The 20,819-nt window shown below is 40.0% G+C and overlaps 1 long non-coding RNA gene across 1 annotated transcript; it reads right to left on the bottom strand.

Annotated features, from left to right (window-relative positions):
* Positions 1–12,906: 12,906 nt before the first annotated feature.
* LOC124989770 (uncharacterized) lies at positions 12,907–20,594 on the bottom strand. Its single transcript, XR_007109612.1, has 3 exons — positions 20,516–20,594; positions 17,996–18,088; positions 12,907–13,753 (listed from the first exon to the last, which is right to left on the bottom strand). It is a non-coding gene; the product is annotated as an uncharacterized LOC124989770 (long non-coding RNA).
* Positions 20,595–20,819: the final 225 nt, after the last annotated feature.

Raw genomic sequence — 20,819 nt, 5'->3', positions numbered from 1 at the left:
TGGTGCATTTCAGAAGCATAAGAAGACGTTAATGACGTCCACCAGGCACATTCAGCCCTGACCCATCCACACTTAGTTTCTACTTTAGAAAATGACTTAGAATTTAGACTTATCCAAGAGGCCTGAGAGTGAAGTAGATAGCTTCAAAGCACGGTTACAGTCTGTGATCAGAAGAGGATCTCTTCTGATCCAAAACTAATAATCTCAATCCATTTTTTGTTGTTGTTGGATTGACAAAGATGAAAATAACTGGAAAATACCAGAATAAGGCAAGGAAAAAAATGGGTACCAGTGAAGTTGTCAAAACCTTCATCCGTGTTGGAGAGCAAGTGGGACGTGTCCGTTTAAATTAAAAAAAAAAAACCCTCATGCTCCAATGTCTAAATATCTCATTTTTGCAACTCTCTAAGGATGATAATAAAGAAATTCTTGATTATTTCAAATTTGGAACTGCCTATAGAATCTTACAGGTTTTTTTTTTTTTACTTTATATATGTATGTGAATATATCTTGTCATGTGCAGTATTTATTCTTCAATTTTTTTTACTTGTCAATGGACCTTTATTTATTTATTTACATGTGGTGCTGAGGATCAAACCCAGTGCCTCACACATGCTAGGCAAGCACTCTACCACTGAGCCACAAGCCCATCCCCTTATTCTTTTTATTTTTTAAGATCTAAATGCCAAGGGTAATTTCTGTTTCTCTGTCCCACAGAAAACTGAATGTCTTCATTTTTATTCTTACAGGGAAGGCAAATGTGTAACCCCTTTATAAAATGGTTAATCTATAACATGAAAATTCACATCTCGATAATGATTTTTCAGTGATATTTACTACAGAAGAAGATGCAATACATTTCCAGGGCTCCAGGTGCCCTGCATAGTTGTTGGTCCAAGTGTGAAGGAAGCAGAATCTCACTAAAGCAATTGTAATGTGGATGTGTACAAAAAACACTGGCTGCACTTGACCTTTCCTAAGAGTGCAACATTCCTTACAGAGAATTGCATTAATGGGTTGTTCCAGTAGAGAAAAGGTAGTGAACAGAATTCAAACCCTATCAGGACACCCCTGCCCACACCCCTACACATGCCTTTCTGAATTGTCAATTTGGGCTTGCTGCTACTCCGCTTCCAGCAGTTGGTTTCCAATCAGAGAACAGCTAATATGTTCAGAGAATGTTGATTCTTCCCTGGTTACTGCTAGAAAGGTTTGGTGAGGGTTCTGGGGTCTGGGGGTAGGGGGGAATGGGGGTAGAAATGAAAAATCACTGCTGGTTTCTGTTTTTAAGAGCCAAAGGAAATGGCAGCCCCGGCTACTTCCACCCCACCCCCGCCCTCACCAAAAAGGCCTAAATGAAGATGGATGGATTCCGTTCCCCACAAAGGGCGAAGGCGATGCCCTCCATCTACAATAAGAATGGTGGGGTGATCCTGGGTCCCCACAAATGCAGTCCTTTCCTTGAGTTGTTTTCCTGGGGCTTCCTGACTGTGACTGCCACTCAGCTCTTAAAACCTCTACCTTCCAGGTCAGGCAGAGGTCAATGTAAACTAACTCAACACCTCCTTTCCAGACCGTTCTTCAAATGGCAAGAAAGCACCAGGGGAAATAATGTGCTTGGGCTTTCAAAGGCTGCCTTGTACAGCAAGTATTTGCGCTCCCAATGTTTCACATCTTGGCTACAGAGCAGACAATCTTGGCACCAACTAACAAGATCTGAAGTTGGTTTCACAAGTAGAATTTTCTTGGTCTTAATTTATATCTTGCCTATAAGTGTCTCCTGCTGTGCCCCACCCCCATGAAATGAAAAAATGAGTAGCCACATTTTGAAGTAAAAAGCCTGAATTGCTAGCATGTCAGGCAAGGAGTTTCTCTTTATTTTCAGATATTTAAGAATCAGATGTAACTCTCTGCCCTGTGTGATACGTATTTTCTCTAAGGCATCCATCCCTTCACATATAAAGATAATGAGTCAATTTAGTAGTTCCTGTCCCTTGAAAAAGGATTTTCAGAAAATATGAAAGAAATGGCTTTATGATCAATTCCAAAAATATTTATTAGTTGATTCTGGAAATTCATTTTAAGTTTACTATGTCATGCTACATCACATCCTTGATCAACTCATTTGTTAGCCTGAGATGAAAAAGATGGATGAGGGTCTGGGAGTGGAGCTCGGTGGTAGAGCACTTGCCTGGCATGCACGAGGTCCTGGGTTCAATCCCCCCAAAAGTAAATAAAAAGATGGGTGAGTATAAAGCTGAGAAGGAGGGTAGAAACCTGTCAAGAAGCTTTTATGATGTTATTTCAGTTAATTTCCCCCTGTATACGAATCTTATTTAAAGTAAATTATCCTTCTTCATTGTGTCACAGTGTGTGACTTGTAGGGACGTACTCTCTCTTCTATTGACTTCTACCCATTAACAGAGTGCAGCACAGAGAATAACTTTAAATTTAAATTGTCCTGGAAAGATCAAAGCTCGCTCATTCTGCAAAGGGTAATAATTCCCTAGTATTAAAAATTTCCCCCAAATATAGCACTGGGATGGACCTAACTGTAAGAGGAAGTACCTTTCTCATAGATGAAAGAGGAAAACACTGTCCTGACTAAAAATAGCATCTCCCTTTCCACCAGTTCCTATCAGCTGGAGGTGGGATTAAACAGTAGTTGTCTAGAAGAGACAATAATTGAGTGTGACTGTTTCCCCTGCAAGGCCTGGCCCAGGTGGTGAAAGTTAAGTATCATCATTCAGATAAGACCCAAAAGCAGTTTGCCTCCATGTCTATTTAGCTCCTCTGCAAAACGTCCTCTCTGGGTGTTGAGCTGTGGACAGACAAAATCCAGACCTTTTGACAGGGCAGCATCGTCGATCGCTCAGACTCTTGGTGAGCTTCTTAGCCATCAGGGAACTGCTGGGCTCTTAAAACTCGATGGCTATTTTCACAATGGGTCCAAACACAGAAACTGGAGGAGATCTGCCAAATGACCCAAATCAGATGTTGCACCTTGGGAATAATTCTACTCCTGTGTGAACCAAAGAAAGAAATTAGTGATCAGAAGACTAGTGTTTGTCTTCTGAGAGCACACAGGCAGCACCCCTCTGTCTTGACAGCTTGGAAGCAGGGAAATCCTGTCTCTGGTTTTCCTGTCAGTATAGGCACAAGCTGGGTACTTATGTTTTAGATGTTTCCAGAGGGGGTTCTCCTTAGTGAGAAGGAAAGAATGCATAGTGGGCCAGAGTCCTCACAGATATTGGATTAAGCTAGCACTGATCAGGAGACTCGCCACTGGGGCCAGAGGGACAGCTAGGAGACTCAAGAGTCTTTGAAGCCTCACTGACACTCAGTCATTCAGTCACTGAATTGCTCTTTTGTTTGTGTGTGTTAGAGACAGGGTCTCACTGAGTTGCTTAGCGCCGCGCCTTTGCTGAGGCTGGCTTTGAACTCCAGCAATTCTCCTGCCTCAGCCCCCTGATGAATTATTTTTTGAACCTAGGACAGCTGATCACCTGAATTACTGTTTCCCCACCTGTGAGAGAGAGATGATGCTCCTGCTCTTGGTCTACCTGATCCTCAGTAGGACATTCACCAGCCACAGCTGTGTCCATGGGACTAACCTTGCACAGACTGCTGGAATGTCTTAGGTCTCCCATCCTGGCCTTTATTCTAATCATCAGGGTACTTGGAGGTTATCTTGAGGACTGGAGGATGTCTGCAGCCTTTGAAGTCTTTTTGTCAATGGTCTTATTTATTATTTATTCAAAAAGCATTCCCTGAATAGCTACTGTGTATACACCTTCTCACAGACAAACCAATTCACAAGATATAAGCCCTAGACGAACGACAGTGCATTTTCAGAGAATATTCTATAACCTTGCTCCTTTTACAGTGCCTAGTATTGTAGATAAGCTGAAACGAACTGTGTGTGGCTAAAAGTCTTGAATGAGGAAACTGTAACCAATAGCTCACTTTCCTGGTGTGTATCTTTAGCACGTGTCATTAGTAATGTTCAGGTTATTATAACTGCATAGTCAAAGGGCTACACTTCGGTATACAAAAGGTTTTCAAAAGTATGTTTTTAATTACTGCATGACCAGCTGCCTATTCAATAATGTTGTGTAAATATTATAGAAAATGATTATAATGTCATCTGTAGTTTCTCTGTTTTAAATAAAAACTGGGTCAATAGGCCTTCAGATAAGAGGTTAGGATAAAAGAAGATTGAGACTTCATTGCTTCCATAGATTGAGCCTATGACTCCCAAAATCAGGGGGCTGCCCCATAATCCTAATGGATTGACTTCCAAAATTCCTTGGATTTGTCCTGCTGGACTAGTCTCTCTAAGGCTTATCTGGATCCCTGCAGATAGATATTATGGTTTACATACAGTAATTCCACTTAGTCCAGCTGTAAATTTAAGTCTATTGTATTAACACAACATTGAAAGGCAGCCTTGCCCTTGCCCATGAAAGCTGAGCCTGTCTTTCAGACATGTTTAGAGAATATCAAGGATTTTCAATTAGTTGGTTGGGAGGTCCTTGGAGAAACAGCCGCCCTGCCTAGTCCCCCATTGTCTATAGTTTCCGCCTGCTCCTTCCAAGTGGGACAAATAAAGAGATTCTGTGTGTGTTCATTAATGGGTGAGCTTTGGAGGGGGCTTTGTTCTTAAATGGGGGCTTTATCTTATCCCTGCTGGTTAAGCCCCTCCATGTACTCCTCACCTGTCATAACTGTCATACATTTAATTCATCATGCGGGTGGACAGGAGCTCACAGATCATGTCACAAGACAGGAGGGAGCTGGGGGGTGGGGCTCGGCCAAGTCAGTCTTAGAACTTTACCATCAAAGACGATTACCAGATTTTAATAAAGATTTTTTTAAATAAGATTTTAATCAAATGGGCTGTTTTGCAGAAGAGAATTTTTTGCTTCATGTTTCTCCTTCAGCAAGTTTGATTTTAGCATCCAGCATTTCAAAAGATAGTACAATAAAATGTGTTTAATTTTAAGAATCCATATTTAAAATGTGATAGATATTTTAAAAACAGTATCCTTCTGCTCCTCCCTTATCAGTCTTTAACTTTTGTTTCTGATCATAAAAGTAATATTCATTTTTAAAAATGTGAAAAAATACAGAAAAGAAATAATCAATAGTATTTCTACCACCTAGTTATAATTGATGATTAACGCTTTGTGTATACATTTCTAATCTTTTTTCCTCTGAATACACACACATCTACTTTCCATAAAAATGATTATAGAAATGTCAGTTATGAATCCAAGTGCTTTCCTGTTATTTTATACCTTTGGCAACATTGTTATTTATTATAAAACTAGGACAAGCTTATTGTAGAGGATCTGAACCATATCTGTGCATGTTAATTAAACACATTTTGTTTGATAGGCCCTTTTCTGGATGCTTTTTGTATACTAAGTGATTTAGTCTTCACAACCTCCCAGTATACTTAATGCTATTATTATCTCTATGTTGCTGATGAGTAATGGGAGGAGTAGAGAGGCAATTTTTTTACCCAAAGTCAAACAGCGTGTAAATAGAGACAAGATCTTAAGCCAGGCAGGATAACTCCGAACCAAGTCTCTTAGCCACTATCCCAAATGGTCTCATAGAATTTGCTTGTATAAATAATACATTTAACTGATTCCATGTTGTTGATCATTTGACTTGTTCCCAACTTTTCAATATTATAAAACAATATTTTTCGCTCAAAAACTTAATGAATAATTCTCTGGATGCACCTATAATTATTTCCCTAGAATAAATTCCTGTATGTATGAAAAGTTTGCTTTCTCAAGAAGCTAAACATAGAATTATCCTATGTTACCCCAGAAATTCTCCTGTATATATGCTCCAAAAATTTGAAAACAGGGACTCAGATATGGTATGCAATGTACACAGCAGCATTATTTAGAAAAGCTAAAAGGCAGAAACCACCCCCAAGTCCATCAACAGAAGAATGGATGAATAAGATGTGGTGCATCCACACAGTAGAACATTAGCCATAAACAGAAATGAAGTTCTGATACTACTACATGTATATGAAACTGGAAAACATTATGATAAGTAAAATAAGCCAGACACAATAAGGCAAATACTGTATTATTCCACTTATATGAGGTAGAATTATAGCAACAGAAAATAGAACAAAATAAAAGTCACCAAGAACTAAAGGTACAGAATTTCTGTTTCGAGTGATCAAAGGTTTTGAAAATAATGTGATGCTTATATAGCAGTGTGAATGTAATTAATATTGCTGAGTTGTACACTTGAAAACAATTAAAATTATCAATTTGTTTTGTATGTATTTTACCACAATTAAAGATGTGTAAATCTACCATATTATCTTGCATCAAGACTTAGCAGATCTTTGGCAACAGTATTACTTTTTTTAAATTTAAAGAAATTTTTTAAAATTTGCCTGAATTTTATTTTGCATATGTAAACATATTCATATGGTTCAAAAATCCTAAAGGCGCCAAAGGTATACAATGAAAACTCTACACACATCCCCAGCCACCCAGTTCTTTTCCTCAGAGAAACCAACTCTTTCCAACTTCTTGTGTAGTCTTCCATATGCATTTCTGTGTGCGGTGTATATATTCTCCTTCCTTCCTTTTCACATAAATTATAGCAACTCATAAAGCACTCATTAAAATTTGCATTTATGGAAACCTCTTTCACTCAACTCATGCACTTTTAAAAAGCCTGATTAAATTCCCTTACCACCCCAAATCAGACATTGAACATTGTCTCTAATAGGCTGTACTGAGCTGGGATCTGGGTCAAAGATGGACATCCTCACCTGAAAACGCAGTGCACTCTTGGGGTGACCTTTCCAATTCTAGGTACTGGGACAACATCATCTCACATCCTATGAAGAGAACAGAACCAACAGGTATTTTCTTGCCTCGCATGGTAAAATTACGTTATCCCTTCTCGTTTATCTTCTGATTTAAAAAAAGGCAATTTCTTTGGAATTCATGCTTGATGAACTTTCTATGTTTGGAAACTTTGTTAAGCTCCCCACCTTTGTCCATTGTTAGGTCACCAAAGGACAAAACCACTAGCCACTGCCTTTGGTGAGTCACTCTACGTCTCGTGAAAATTAAGGAGAACTGTAGGTCCCTTGTGACAACTGGAGTCTACCAGGTGTCTAGTAGTTTAGCATAAGGTCAACTTGGATTAGAAAAAAACTTACTCATAAATGAGAACAGATTCAATAACTTGATTATAGATCCCACGAATGTCTATGTTAAAAATAAATAAGGGCATGGAGACGTAGTTCAGCAGTAGAATCCTTACCCAGTATGTGCAAGGCCCTGGATTCTATCCCCTGCACCACAAAAAGCAGATAAATAGATGATAGATAGATAGCTAAAAGAACCATTCCTGACAAAGCTCTAAATGAAGATGCTAAAATTGCCTTGTGATATCAAGGATTTTGTTTTGTTTTGTTTTCTAAATCAGGGTTTTCAAAATTGTTTATAATACGCAGCTCCAAAGTGGGGTTGATTGTTAAAAGTAGAAGCATCTTCAGAATTCAAGGAAAATATTATAGACTTTTTCCTTCCAACAGCAATAGATATAATGTCCGTTTGTACTTAGCAATCACAGAAAGCAAGCCAGTCGGAATCTGAGAAATATGCCCAGTTTGTAAATTCAGATGACGTTGTATCGAGTTACAGCAGGGAGTTCCGTGACTTTTCCTGCAGTTTGCATCACTCTCCACTGCTCAGATACCATGGAGAAAGAGAAGCGTCTCAGATACTGTAAATGACACGTGCCAAACACGTGGAAGGTAAATCCCCTAATTCGGTCCGTTCTTCCAGCATTCCCTGGCAGACAGCCAAGCTAAATATGTCTGCTGGATAAAAAAATGCACTCTTGTGTGCTACTCTCTTCACTGATTGCCTGACTCCAGTGGAAGGGGTTGCCTCAGCAAGGAAAATAGAAAATAAGGAGTCCGCTTCAAACACCTTATGTGTGTTTTTTACCTTAAAACATTTCTCTAAACTGTTTGTGGGTGTGCTTGTGATTAACTTATGCTAGAAGAGAGGAGAAAATTTGGAAAAATATATTGAATGCAAGCCTTCCCACTCCCCATCCACCACCTCTCCCTGGATTTGTTTTTAATGATTATCTTTTCAGATTGCCTAGATGGCTGTCATTTTTTGTCAGTTGCATGTTTTTTAGCTAAATCAGTTTCAAAGACTGTTATATTTGGTCAACTGGAAGACCCAACATATGGACCAGCGGGTTTGTGTCAGATGGGGATTATAGTTAACTGAAATTTATGACAAAACTCCTGACTTCATTAAGACTAATTAGAGGAATAGACTTGGGAGTCAACATTCAGATATCATCTTCCCATTGTTTTAAATGCTTTTCTTTTACCTAAAAGGCCAATTTTTTTTTTTTTTTTTTGTGGTTGTGAGAAGAATACAAGTGGAATTATAGTACATTTTTTCCTCTGCTTTTCATCCAGTAGTACATCGTGAGCATTCTCCCATATCACCTTTATTTCAAAACTTGTTTAATGGCTGATTAGTAGTCATATCATGTGGCTAGATCATAATCAGTTGAGCAAATATTCATAAATTGAATGCCCACATCATTCCCAGTTTGTTAACATTGCAATTAAATGTATTTATATAACTGTTCAAACTATTTTCCTGTGGATATATTTCCATTAGTATAATCATTAAGCAAAGGTTATGAATCTTTAAGGCTCTTCTTATATATAGCTAAGTTTCTTTCCAGAAAACTTACACCAATAAATATGACTTATAAATATCTAGATATTTAGACTTATCCTGAAATTTCAAGAATTAACATCTTCTAATGTTTTGCTCAATGTAAATGTCAGTGGCACTATTAATATATGGAAACTACCCTATAGATAGTGCTTCTATCTTTTGTTTATTTGAGAAACACATTGGGCTCTGATTATGTGCTAGGCACCACGCCATACCCCAAATGGTAGCTTTTGCTAATTTCAAATATTTATTCTTGAGACAATCTTCCATATTGTCACTTTGAACAATCACAATTTGTAATAAGTTTAAGCCATCTATGTTAAGAATTATATATATATGTATATATATATATATATATATATATATATATATACATACACACACACACACACACACAGAGGCATTTATTTATTTATTTATTTCTACAGACTGCATTCTGATTCATTGTACACCAATGGGGTACGACCTTTCATTTCTGTGGTTGTGCACGATGTAGATTCATACCATTTGTGTAATCATATGTGTACACAGGGTAATGAATATCTTATATATCTAACAAAAAAGTAATACATAAAGATAATGATGCTCATGCACTTCCAGTAGGATGTAAAATTCAACTCAATTCTCTGGTATTAGGTATTGCCTTGGTGCTTACCCATCACCATGCTTGGTGGTACTTTCCTTTTCCAAGCCACAATATTCACCCATAACTGGAATTAGGAATGCAGTCTGTGGCCACAGACCCAAGCCAGCCTAGGTGACTTCTTTGAGTACGGAACTTATGTCCTTGTCCTCATCGCCCCAGTTTGTTAATCTCGAAGGCACTGAGGCACATTGTCTATGATCAATCTAGGCCACACATTTGGAAGCTGTTGCTTGAATGTTCCTTAACCATAGTACATTGTCTTTGCTGAGAAGCATTAGGGAAGACAATATTTTAATATGGAGAGCTTCTACAAGGTGAGTATCTGATTAAGTAAAGCAGAGGTCCCCAAGCTTGTCAGCACATTGGAATCAGCTCAGGAGTTTAAAAATTAGTGATGCCTGGCTCCCATCCCAGCATTCTGATTTATTTGGTATGAGATACAATCTGGACATCAATATTTTAAAGCTCTCGAGCCCATTCTGGACTGTAGCAAAGTTTGGGGACTATTGTTGGAAGCATTTTGGGGACAAAATTGTAATGACATGTTATCAATGTATTTTTTGTACTCCTGCCTCAGCCTCCTAAGTTGCTGGGATTGCAGGTATGTACCACTACAATGGGCTAATATAGTCCATTTTCTTATGTCCTTGCCTGGGCTTTTGTATTAATAGTCACACCAAGTCATGGACACCTTCTTTACCTATTGTGAGGGGAAAAATTAAAAAGGTAAAACTCAAGACTGGAAGACTATATTTCATACTCCTTATCTATTGTTTTGTGGTCAGGAAAAGGAAGTCAAGAATAAATTCACTTTCTGAAATATAATAACAACTAATTCATGCCTGAAATCATTCTGCAGGGATGATCTGGGGAATAATATATGGGTCTTAAGCAAGGTTCTAGAATGTGAATGAGTAGCTCTGGAAATTGTGACCTTCCCTGTCCTCCCTACACTGACATGCAACACACAACTGAGTGCTCCCCCACCAAGAATAAGATGCTCACGTTCCTCAAGCAGAGCTCTCTATTCTTCGTTATAGCAGATGGAGAAAGACAAGCGGGGGGAAGCAGAGAAGAACAAAACAACTCCCCGTCTCATCCCACAGTTGGACCTGCAGTTAGATTTTTTTCCATGACCCAGTTCTAATAAAACTCAAGAGCAAGACAACTAGATTTCAGCAGGTCCCATTTGGGAGGCTCTGCCCAGATGTGTGTGCGGCTTCTGCTGCCTGTGGCGCTGCCTGCGTGGGGGAACTTCAGGACAACCTTCTAACCACTTATGTCGCGAGCCCCTGGTAAATGAGAACAGAAACATAGTGGGGTGGATTTAGCTCTTCTCTGGAAAGAGGATGGTTTCAATACTCCTCATCCCACACAGACTTCAGGGTGCTTTGAAGGAAACCTTATGCCAGCCGGCTTTTGAGCTTCTCCGGAAGACAAGGCCTGTGTTGTGTACAGATTTGATTCTGGTGGGCCTGGGGAGGGGAAGTCACTATGTTACAAGTGGTGAATACGGACTGCCGGCTGCTCCCTTCACCATGAGGCAGCCAACGGGAGACTGACAGCTAATATCTCAGTGACACATGGGCATTCGTGTGCCCATGTACATGGACGTTCTAAACCCAGGGTTAAGTGGGTTCAGTTACAGCACTAACATTATAAAAGTGTTAAGGACACCACTGTATATATTACTTCTTCGATTTTAAAAATAAGAAATAATTGTCATTTTATTGTCTGTGTCCTCTGGCCAGCTGAACAATATTAAGGAACTATTACTATTATTTTCATTTATTGCCATTCCTAGCTAATATATGGCTAATGTTTTTTGTTTATTTATTGCTGTGCTGGGAATCAAATCCAGGGCCTGGAGCATGCGCGGCTAGACAAGCGCGCTACTACTGAGCTCCATCCCCAGCCCTGTATTTTATTATTTAAAAGTTATTTGTGATTTTTAAGTTTGTGTGAAAAGAGAAAGGATTATGACTTAATAACTGATTTCGACAAGTATATTTGTTGTGACCAAGCTCAGTCACTGTATGTGGAATCAAAGGCCCACTGACCAACAGAGGAAGAAGGTCTCACCTACTCATCTGATGACACCTTATGGTACTAGATGTGACTCAGAATTCAGAACTTCTCAGATTTGGGAGAGATAATATGGATGCATGTACCCTCAGTGAGGGGTTCTTATTCAAACATCAGTGTTTCTGCAGCAGAAAATAGCAGAAAGGTTCTTACCAAGTAGCTGAGACGACTAAGGCAGTTTCAGGTCAGCACTGAGGGCAACCATGGGAGACTGGGTGGGGAGGGAGGGACTGTGGCAAAGCCATGATTCAGAGTGGTAATTCTGGGGGCAGTGGAATGATGAAAATTTCTAAGAAATGAGACTGGAAATGGAGAGAGTGATTATAATAAAGATCACTGTAGTATCTTCATGGTGGGAGTTGATCTAGGGCAGTGGGTAAAAAAAGTCAAACAACTTTCAATTTTCAGAGCTTTGTGGATTGGGGAATTGCCGATAAGTTACTGTGGGCCAATACTAATAACTGGGTAAGCAGAAGAAAATTACTCTGGGAGTCAGTATCTTTCTTTATGAAATTAAATAAGATTTCTGGGGATTGTGATTTTCCACGGACTGAACACTCCTGAACTTCAGACTCACGTTGCCAGAGTATTCCATGTAATAGGTCCAAAATAGGGGATGGGAGTGTAGCTCCTGGTGGAAAACTTGCCTAGCATGTTCAAGACCCTGTTTGGGATCCTCTGCACCGCCAAGAAAGAACGAATGGAATGAAGGAATGAATGAAAGACATGCACAAGGGCTGGGTGCATGTGCTTAGCATGTTTAAGGCCCGGGTTTGATCTCTAGCATAGTTTTAAAAAATTAATGTATGCTTGATCATTGGTTAAACAAAGCACAGTATATATCTGCACTCTGGAATTCTCTGAGGCAATTAAGAATAATGTAGACATGGGAAGATGTTCACAGTAGTAAGGAGAAAAGTGAGTTATAAAACACTTTTTGTACTGTGATTCCATTTACGACATACTTACTTAGATGCTAGAATCTATACTAAATGGCTAGTGGTGAATGTTTTTGTTAAGGCTCACTTGGTAGTAAAGAATTATAAAGTCACTTAAACCATCTCAGGTATAAAACCTTTTGCTGGGAATTTGTGAGCAGGGCACACCAGATGCCATGATGCCATCCAGCAAGTATCTCTCTAATAGGCCTGGACACTTCTATTTTCTGATATTCTGTATTTTCTGATTTATATGGTTACCAAGAGTTGTCTGTATTTGTTTCAAAATTTGAGAATGTCAATTGTGTTATGTAATCTGATTTCATATCATATAACTCAATGAAATATTGGTTAAATGTTACAAGTTATCCCCATTAAAACCAAGGATAGAACTACCATAAAAATCACTACAGGAGAAATTTAAGTATTTAACACTTCAAATACATGGTTGAAATCTCATGTGGCACTAGTACTGAATAAGATGCAATAATAATGAAATGATGCTACTTTTTGTGTGTACAGAAAAACATTTACAGTGATAATGCTCATGAAGAATTTAGACATGGAATCTTAGTATTTTGTATAGAAGGTATTCAGGAAATTGAATGGTATTGATTACATTTCCATCAATTTTCCATTTTAAAAAACATCAACATCTGTTGACTTTACTTATTAGTAGAAAAAAATGAGGCATTTGTGTCTGAATAGTTTACAACTCTATAGCACTAGAAACAATAACCCAAATCAAGTTCATTAGATCTGAGTTAATATTGTATGAGAAAGCTTAATGCTCAGCAAAATGTAATTTTAGACAGCATTATTTAAGATGTGGGACTCTGTTTTGTACACAAACAAAAGGATTATATGCAAAATGGTTGCATAACTTATCTTTGTTATAAACTGCTCTGCACATCCTAACATAATTTTGCAATCAGAATTATCAGCCCACTAAGCAGCAAGGAGTTTGTTTTGTTAATTGCTCTAGTTAAACCTAATTACCGTGGGGTGGAGTGACTTGTGAAGAGGAGGAAGGCCCTAAGACAGCAGTAGGAACTTTAGGAAGAAGTCCAGTAGAGGGGTGTGCACACAGGTGACAGTGGACAAAAGCAGTCCCCACAAGTACAAGGTTAAACCTCTTTTGCCGCAAAGATCTGTTAAATTTGTTTTTAGTGAGCAAGCTTATTTTCAAGTGCTGTTGTCAGAAGTGGGTTCTTCACTTTCCCATAGACATTCCTGGTTTTTATGTCTGTGGCTTCTGGCCTGGAGCACTTTTTAAGTACCACAAATGAAGGCAGCACAGCTGTATATTTCCTCTAGAAAAACAAAAAGAAAGTAAAGTCTCATTCACAGGTGGGACCAGAAAACCATTTTTAATCCAGTTCATTAGTGCACATTAATCAATCATGTAATGTGCAGGCCAGGCACCGTGTTAAGTGCTGGGTTTGTGAGGATGCCTCCTCCGACTGCTCTCAGCCCAGTAGGTAGAAGACTGCCGAGACATGGGTTCACATGGTAGAGTATGCAGAAAGGAAGCCCAAGGCGCCCTGTTCTGCAGAGGCACAGCCCGGGGTTGAAGCCATGTGTCTGCTTCCATGCCTCACTGTGACCATTAGCCAGCTACTGTGCTAGAAAAAGAGTACTTCAATAACCCAGCATTGTCTGTTGACTTTGGTGCTGCTACTCAAATGCTTCCAGAAATTCCTGAATTATATTAATGACTATGTAAATTAATATGCAAACAATTTGAAAAATAATTTCACACACTGTGTTTTCATTCAATTTTTAGCATACCTCTCTTCCAGAGAATGGAGGGACATTATCACCAGAGAAACTTTTCTTCAAGTCTGGGAGAACCTTTTTATAATTATGTAAACTAGTTATTAATGAAATAGGGTCAATAAGGAAATAAACCTTTGATTTGTTTAAATATATTCTGGGAGACTCTTTAGACAAGTTGGTGTCACTTGCCTGATGAGGGGAAACTTGGGGAACATTGAGTTAAGCACTGAGGTACCTGTGATTAGTTCTTTCTTGCTGAGTAAATGTGTTTATCTTTTTCCACTGGTATTTATACTAGTTAATGTGTTGTAGCAGATAAATCTACTTCCTGAGTCCATCTTTCAGCTCGTTCTCTTCTCTTTGGAGCTGACAAATGGTTGGAGTTTGACACAGTTTATCAGTTGAGCCCCTGCTGGGTGCTGGCCAGCCGCTTGCTTGCTCAGACTACTGCGGAGAAAAAGTGAGTTTCCTGCCTTTTTTGTTTGTTTGTTTGTTTCTAGTTCTTCTGTCTAGAGGAGGATGCATCTTAAGGGACAGATTCAGATGAATGTGAGTAGTTTTACCTCCTGTAGCTCAGAAGTTTTAAAATGGGTTCTTGATCATTTTCTAGCGGGGTCATTGTAAAATTACATTAAATGAGACACAATTTTCAATTTTATCAGAATGACAAAATTAAACCTACTTGGTGATGTCATACTTGAAGGGCACTGAAGGTGCCTTACATATGCTAGGCACTGAAAAACATGTTCCCCAAAAGGACTGGAATCCCAGAAACTGGTTCTTTCTATGGGGCAAGACAGCAGACAAAGCAAACAGATGCTTTCCTCCCATCAAGTCTTCTCAATTTAACTTCATCCACAGTACTGCAAAGGTGATAAACCAGAGTTAAAGAGCCTGAGGGCCTTCAGTGTGTCAATTGGGATCTCTGGAATTTGATGTTTTATTTTTTAAACTGTTGGTGGTAACACATTTAAAAAATACTCAGGAGAATACTACAGACCAGCTTAAGACCTGGGTTGTTTCGTCTGTTCCCTTACCTCACCCCTGGAGATTTTGAAACAAATACCCAAAACATATAATTTCATGTAAATGTTTTATACACTTACCTAGAATGAGGATTTCTTTCAAGTACACCACCACCACAGTATTCTTGATTGTTGGGATTATTGTATTTTTTTAAGGACAGATTATCCACTCTTCAGGACACCGAGTAAGGAAGAATTGGAAGAGAGAGCTCTATAGATTTTTCAGCATTAAAAATATATCCCAGGGGTCAAGATGGAATTGTAAAAAGGATTTTGTTCCTTTCTAGATTCTGGAAGGGAACATGCACATGCAGGCACCAAATTGGCATTTAAAGCTCTGTTGTTCAGACTGAATTATATCCTTGGGGTGCTGGGTGAGAGCGAGCACTTCACTCAGAGTAGCTGGTGGTGGCAGCATAATTAGTGAGACGTCAGCTACAAATAGAATCACCGAGGCATGTCTCCACACACATAAGCACATGCATATTTGGCAGCTAGCGGTTATCTAGCAGTTGGATTTTAAGTGTGCCCCGTGCCACTTGTTGAGCCTAATGCAAAGTGCAGTTTAATCACTGATGTGCCCGTGAACATGATTAGCTGTTACCAATTAGCGGACTGTCTGAAGACCCAGCGTTGCTGGCTTGGATACAGCCTTCTGGTCCACCCTTCAACATCCTTCCTTCTCCTTTCAAGCTTTGGGGAAGAGGGGAGAAGCAGAAGAGGAAAGGGGGTCCAGATGGGAAGAAAAGAATGCTGAAAAGATCCTGTAGGAAGTAGGTCAGGTACTCTGGAGATTAGAGTAGCTTGCTTCATCCCTGAATGAGGGAGCCAGGGACAAGTAGCATACAATTAGGAGGAATTAGAACAGCAACAAGTAGCTTGGATTTATCAGCTTTAATTGTCTATTGTCAGGACCAAGCTCTCCTCCAGAGGATCATGGTGGCAGTCTACATCCTAATACTTTTAATGGACCTCCATTGTGGGATTAGCTCTCCTAAAGACGGCGCCTGTTCTTTTAAAAGGAGCTGTTGGGGAGTCTGCCTGGAAGACACTGAGCTGTTACTTTCTCTGTGATGGGTCCCATTCTAGGGTAATGCAGTGTTGCCCTTCACCCCCCAGAGGCTCACCTTAAGGGGGAAGATGCCTATTGAGCTATTGAGCATTAATAGGCATCCTGCTTCCCCCACCCCCCACCGTGTACTTTGAGGAAACAATAGGCTGTAGATGGAGACCAGATAAGTTAGGGCTGATGGCTTCAGAATCTCTATGCTATCTTCCTGTTAAAAGGGTTCTTGCTTGGCTTATTCATAGAGAGTTTTTCAAAAGATAAGATGTGTCTATTAAAGGAGGATTGTTATTATAATGACTTTGTCTTCTCTTTCTTCTGATACCTCTTAACCCCTCAGGTGAAAAAAGAGACATGTAAAGGGACCGGTCACTTTTCTCAAACCCAGGCACTGAGTGAACTGGTTTGAATATTTCTTTAATGCCCCCACCAACCAACATTTAAAGGTTCTACAATAGGTGTGTCCCCCTTTCCAAGCCCACCTGTACCTTTGGCTCTGTAGGTGCTAAATAACGCTGTATGTGAGGATCCAACACTGAACTCTGGGTGTTGGGGTTTGAGTGGGTGCTGGCTTTGCTGGATGTCTGAGGAGCAGCCCTGTGTGTGAGCTGACACCTCCAGGGTGCACAGGATAGGTAAGACCCACTTAGGTAAAAAGGCTGCGAAGTGTACTTTTGATTCTCTTCTCTGGTCCTTAGTTTTCTTAGCAGGAAAATGGGGTGGTGTTCTGGATCCTATGACCCTCAACTCAGGCAGGACACTGGATTCTCTTTGGAGCATGGGTGTGTATTCATGGGGATGGGGTAGTTCAAATGATTTCATTATTAACCCTTTCAATTCTGTCTTATTCTCTCCTGACTCCCTGAGCATACACAAAAAAACAAACCTCCACAGCCTTGGATTTCCCTTAGAAAGGATGAGAAAAAATTATAGGTCCCATTTTTAATTTTAAAAAAATATTTCTTCCTTCATCCTTTGGTAGCATTCTGTGGTTTCAGGGAACCGCACTGTGACAGGCAAAACCCAGACCCTGTCCTGCTTCTGGGAATTGGCCTCCCAGCTGCTGTTTCTGCTCCTCCTTCCCAGCCTCCTTTCACCTTAGTTGTTAAGCCCACTGGGCCCTCTTTAATCTTGCTCCAGTAAAAATGATCCTACCTGTGACCTGTCTCTTTATTTCCACCATGGGCCCTCCCTCGTTCAGTACAACCTCTCCTCTCACTAAAAGATGAGAGAAGCAACAGTTGTCCCCACTGTCTTTATTAGTGTGGAGGATACTCTTCCTCCCCGAAACCGAGAAAAGAGAAAAGGAAAATCCGTATTTCAAAGTATGCACCTGCCTTGTTGCTCTGTCTCCTTTCTTGAGGGGCCATGTTCTGTCTTCTCTTGGATTAGGTAACTTTTTCCATCAAAGGTAAGATTGTGAAATGTATTCTGGGCTCAAAAATGATCTCTTTTCCACAACCTTTTCAGGAATTAAAATCCTCTCATGTCTGAATATTCACCATAATAAAAATTAACTAGAAAGAGAAACAAATTTTAGAAACCTACCTTGGTTTCCCTACTAATGCTATGGAGATGGTTATTATTGCTAATGTTAATTGTTGGTAGATGTTAAACTGGATAATTTAAAAATACGTAAATGGAGATAAGAACATAACCATTTGTCTAAAGGGCTAAAATGATACCTGGGTGTCATGACACAGGTGGTTTCCAGAACACAGCATGGCCTGCCTGGGTTTTCTAAAGTCCTCTGGATAGTGCTTGTCCTATCTTCATTCCTGGAAAGGGAAGGAAACTTGACTTTGGTTCTTGAGTTTACTTGATTTTTTGTTTCCCTTAGTTAGGAAATCAAAACACTGACATTTCAAAACATCCCAGAGCCCCTAGGATCACCCTCCCTAAAGTTAGGCCCCGAGTATGTTTGTCAATGATTTGGGGAGGTGAGCTGTGTCCTGAGAAGGAAGTCTGTGCTATTTTTAAATGGATTTAACATATCATTGAAACATATCATACACATATCATACCAGTGACACAAACAGCGCATTGTCACACAGCATGTGTCATACATACATTCTCTCTCACTCACACACATACTTGCTCTTCTGGTCCAGCTTTTAAAAGGAAGGCGGTCAAGAAAGCCAAGCCCAGTGATTCCAGTTGAAAGGGCTGTTAAAGTTTAAAACCCAAGTGTCCCTCTAGTCTTCAGCCTGGCTTTGAGACATGTGGGAGGGCTTCAAAGCCACAGTGCCCCTCTTTTAGGTTCAGGCTTACAGTTGGTCCCCAAATGTTTACCAGCACGAAGATGCCTAACTTACAGGAAGTGGGAAATGGGTGTGGGGGGTGAGGGTGGGTGGGTGGGTAGGGAGTGGGGAGTAGAGGGTGGGGGGTGTTCTCTTGATGTGGTTAGCCTGTCATTGACCTTGTTTGGGTAGAGCAGGAGTTGAATTAGAAAATGAAAACGCGTTTCATCTTGAGTATATTTCATCCCACTTTTTACTTTCCTTAGTAAGAAAAAGAAAAATTCTTTCCCCCAAGCGGAGTCAGGTCTCCAGATTTGGTGCTCAATTTCTCTTCATTCGACATCAGTCCTTCTCCCTGTAGAGTCATCTGGCCGCCTACTTTGCCATTTCCAACCCACCCAAAGACTGGAGCGGGGAGGGAACCTGGCCCAGTAGCTGAAGCTGAATTAACATCAGCTTGTGGAGCTCTGTGATGATACCATCAAAGGGAACAGATCAGGATTTCTGAGGACAGAGCAATTTGGATCATTCATGATTTGCTGCTATTGTGAACACTTTAAATGAGAGGACTCTGCCTGAGAAATGCTGATTAATAAAGGTAACCGGCTGGTTTTTTTCTTTTTTCTTTTTTTTCCTTCTTTTTTTTTTTTTTTTTTTTTGGTGTTCTGACAGGGAGGGAAATGATATAGTGACTAAAAATGCACCAAGTTATTACTTAGAAACAAACATTTTGCGACTTCAGATTCCAGACAGGGGTAGCCTCGGAGCTCTCTGCCCCGCTGTACAGTGCCAACATCTCCCAGCTCTCGCTGTAGTCTTCTGGAAGGGCTGAGTGAAGTTCAGGGCAGTGCCTTTCCTTCCCGCTTCACAGTTTAACGCTGGACAATACCTAAGTAATAAAATATGAACCTGGTTTGCCCTGTTATGGAGCCTGCTTCCTTTCCTTTATTCCTTCTTCCTTTTTTGTGTCCTTCATTTTTTAAATTATATTATCACTCATCCTTGACCCCTATGATCAGAGTCAAAAGTTGCCTGGGAGGTTTGGGGGATTTTTTTAGAGTTTATTTCCCTATCAGTTTAAGATAAGCAACAAACATTTGAAGGATGTGATATTCCAACACTGTGTCTCAAAATCTCTTTTCCTTAAAGTTCCACCGTGGCCTTGTCCAGCTCAGCTGGAGCACCTGGAACTAATTTTAGGGTTGCCTGGCTAAGCCCCACACTGGTATTTGATGTTTGCGTCTTCCCTAGACTCAAGCCCATTTCACCACCTCAGAAGGTGAGTGCAGGCTGATATTAATTAACAGTGAGTTGATTCACCGGCATCTTCCAGTCATTAAAGCAAATATTTGGCTTAATATAGCCCTCTGGAATATCAGCCTTTTGCCTATTCCTTTATTCCACTGTGGTTGGCTCACTGGCACTCACATGGCATATGTGGTCCCAGAACAGAGTTGGATGCTGAAAGAGAAGTGAAATACTCTTTAATCTGCCAAGGAGACTATGAGCAGCAGGCCAGCCTTCAGTATGACTACGTTGTTTTCCTGTCCATTGTGGTGCTGACTCAGCATCAGTTAATAAACCCTCTCGAGAAGGCTGGATTTCTCTTGTTAATTATCATCTTGGAGGTTTCTGAGAGCTCTTAGGAATTGTTCATTCAGTTTTATACCCCAGCACATCAGCCGGTTTAAAAGCCCTGTTTCCTCTTGGTGTTAGCGTCCCCTCTGGCATAACATGCAATAACAGGTGGACCCACAGCCAGCAGGGAGTATGTGCTACTTATGTCCCCTAGTGGGAATTCAATTGTTCTGTGCTACAGAGATTGTACAAGGATTTTAGACACACATACGTTTGGGGCATATAACCTTTTACCTCATACCCTCCCAACCACCGCCACCACCACCAACAACAAAAAATTCTAGGACAGTTTCCTGAAAAAAATTTTTTAAAGATAAACAGACGTACCTTTATGATTGAGTTGGGTTTTTGCTTTGCTTTGTTTCAGTTTCTTTCGGTAAACAAATACTCAAATGTCCACTTCATTGTATGACTAAGTTGGTATCATCAGGTTGGGACTGGGTGTGTATATGTGGGGGTGTTTATGTATGTGGGTGGGTGTGTATGCGCACGTGGTATATTTAAAATACTAGAAAAGACATAGCAGGCTAAGGTAGAAAGAGATTTTTTTTTTCTAAACTACATATGGTGAGGCACGCAGGAAAGTGGAAGACTTGTCTTTTGGTGATCTAAATTGTAAAGGGGTGCTTGC

Source organism: Sciurus carolinensis, chromosome 7 (genome assembly GCF_902686445.1).
Source record: "Sciurus carolinensis chromosome 7, mSciCar1.2, whole genome shotgun sequence".
In the NCBI taxonomy this organism is placed as follows: Eukaryota; Metazoa; Chordata; class Mammalia; order Rodentia; family Sciuridae; genus Sciurus; species Sciurus carolinensis.
The sequence above is the reverse complement of the archived record's forward strand: the minus strand, read 5'-3'. Positions and strand labels throughout refer to the sequence as shown.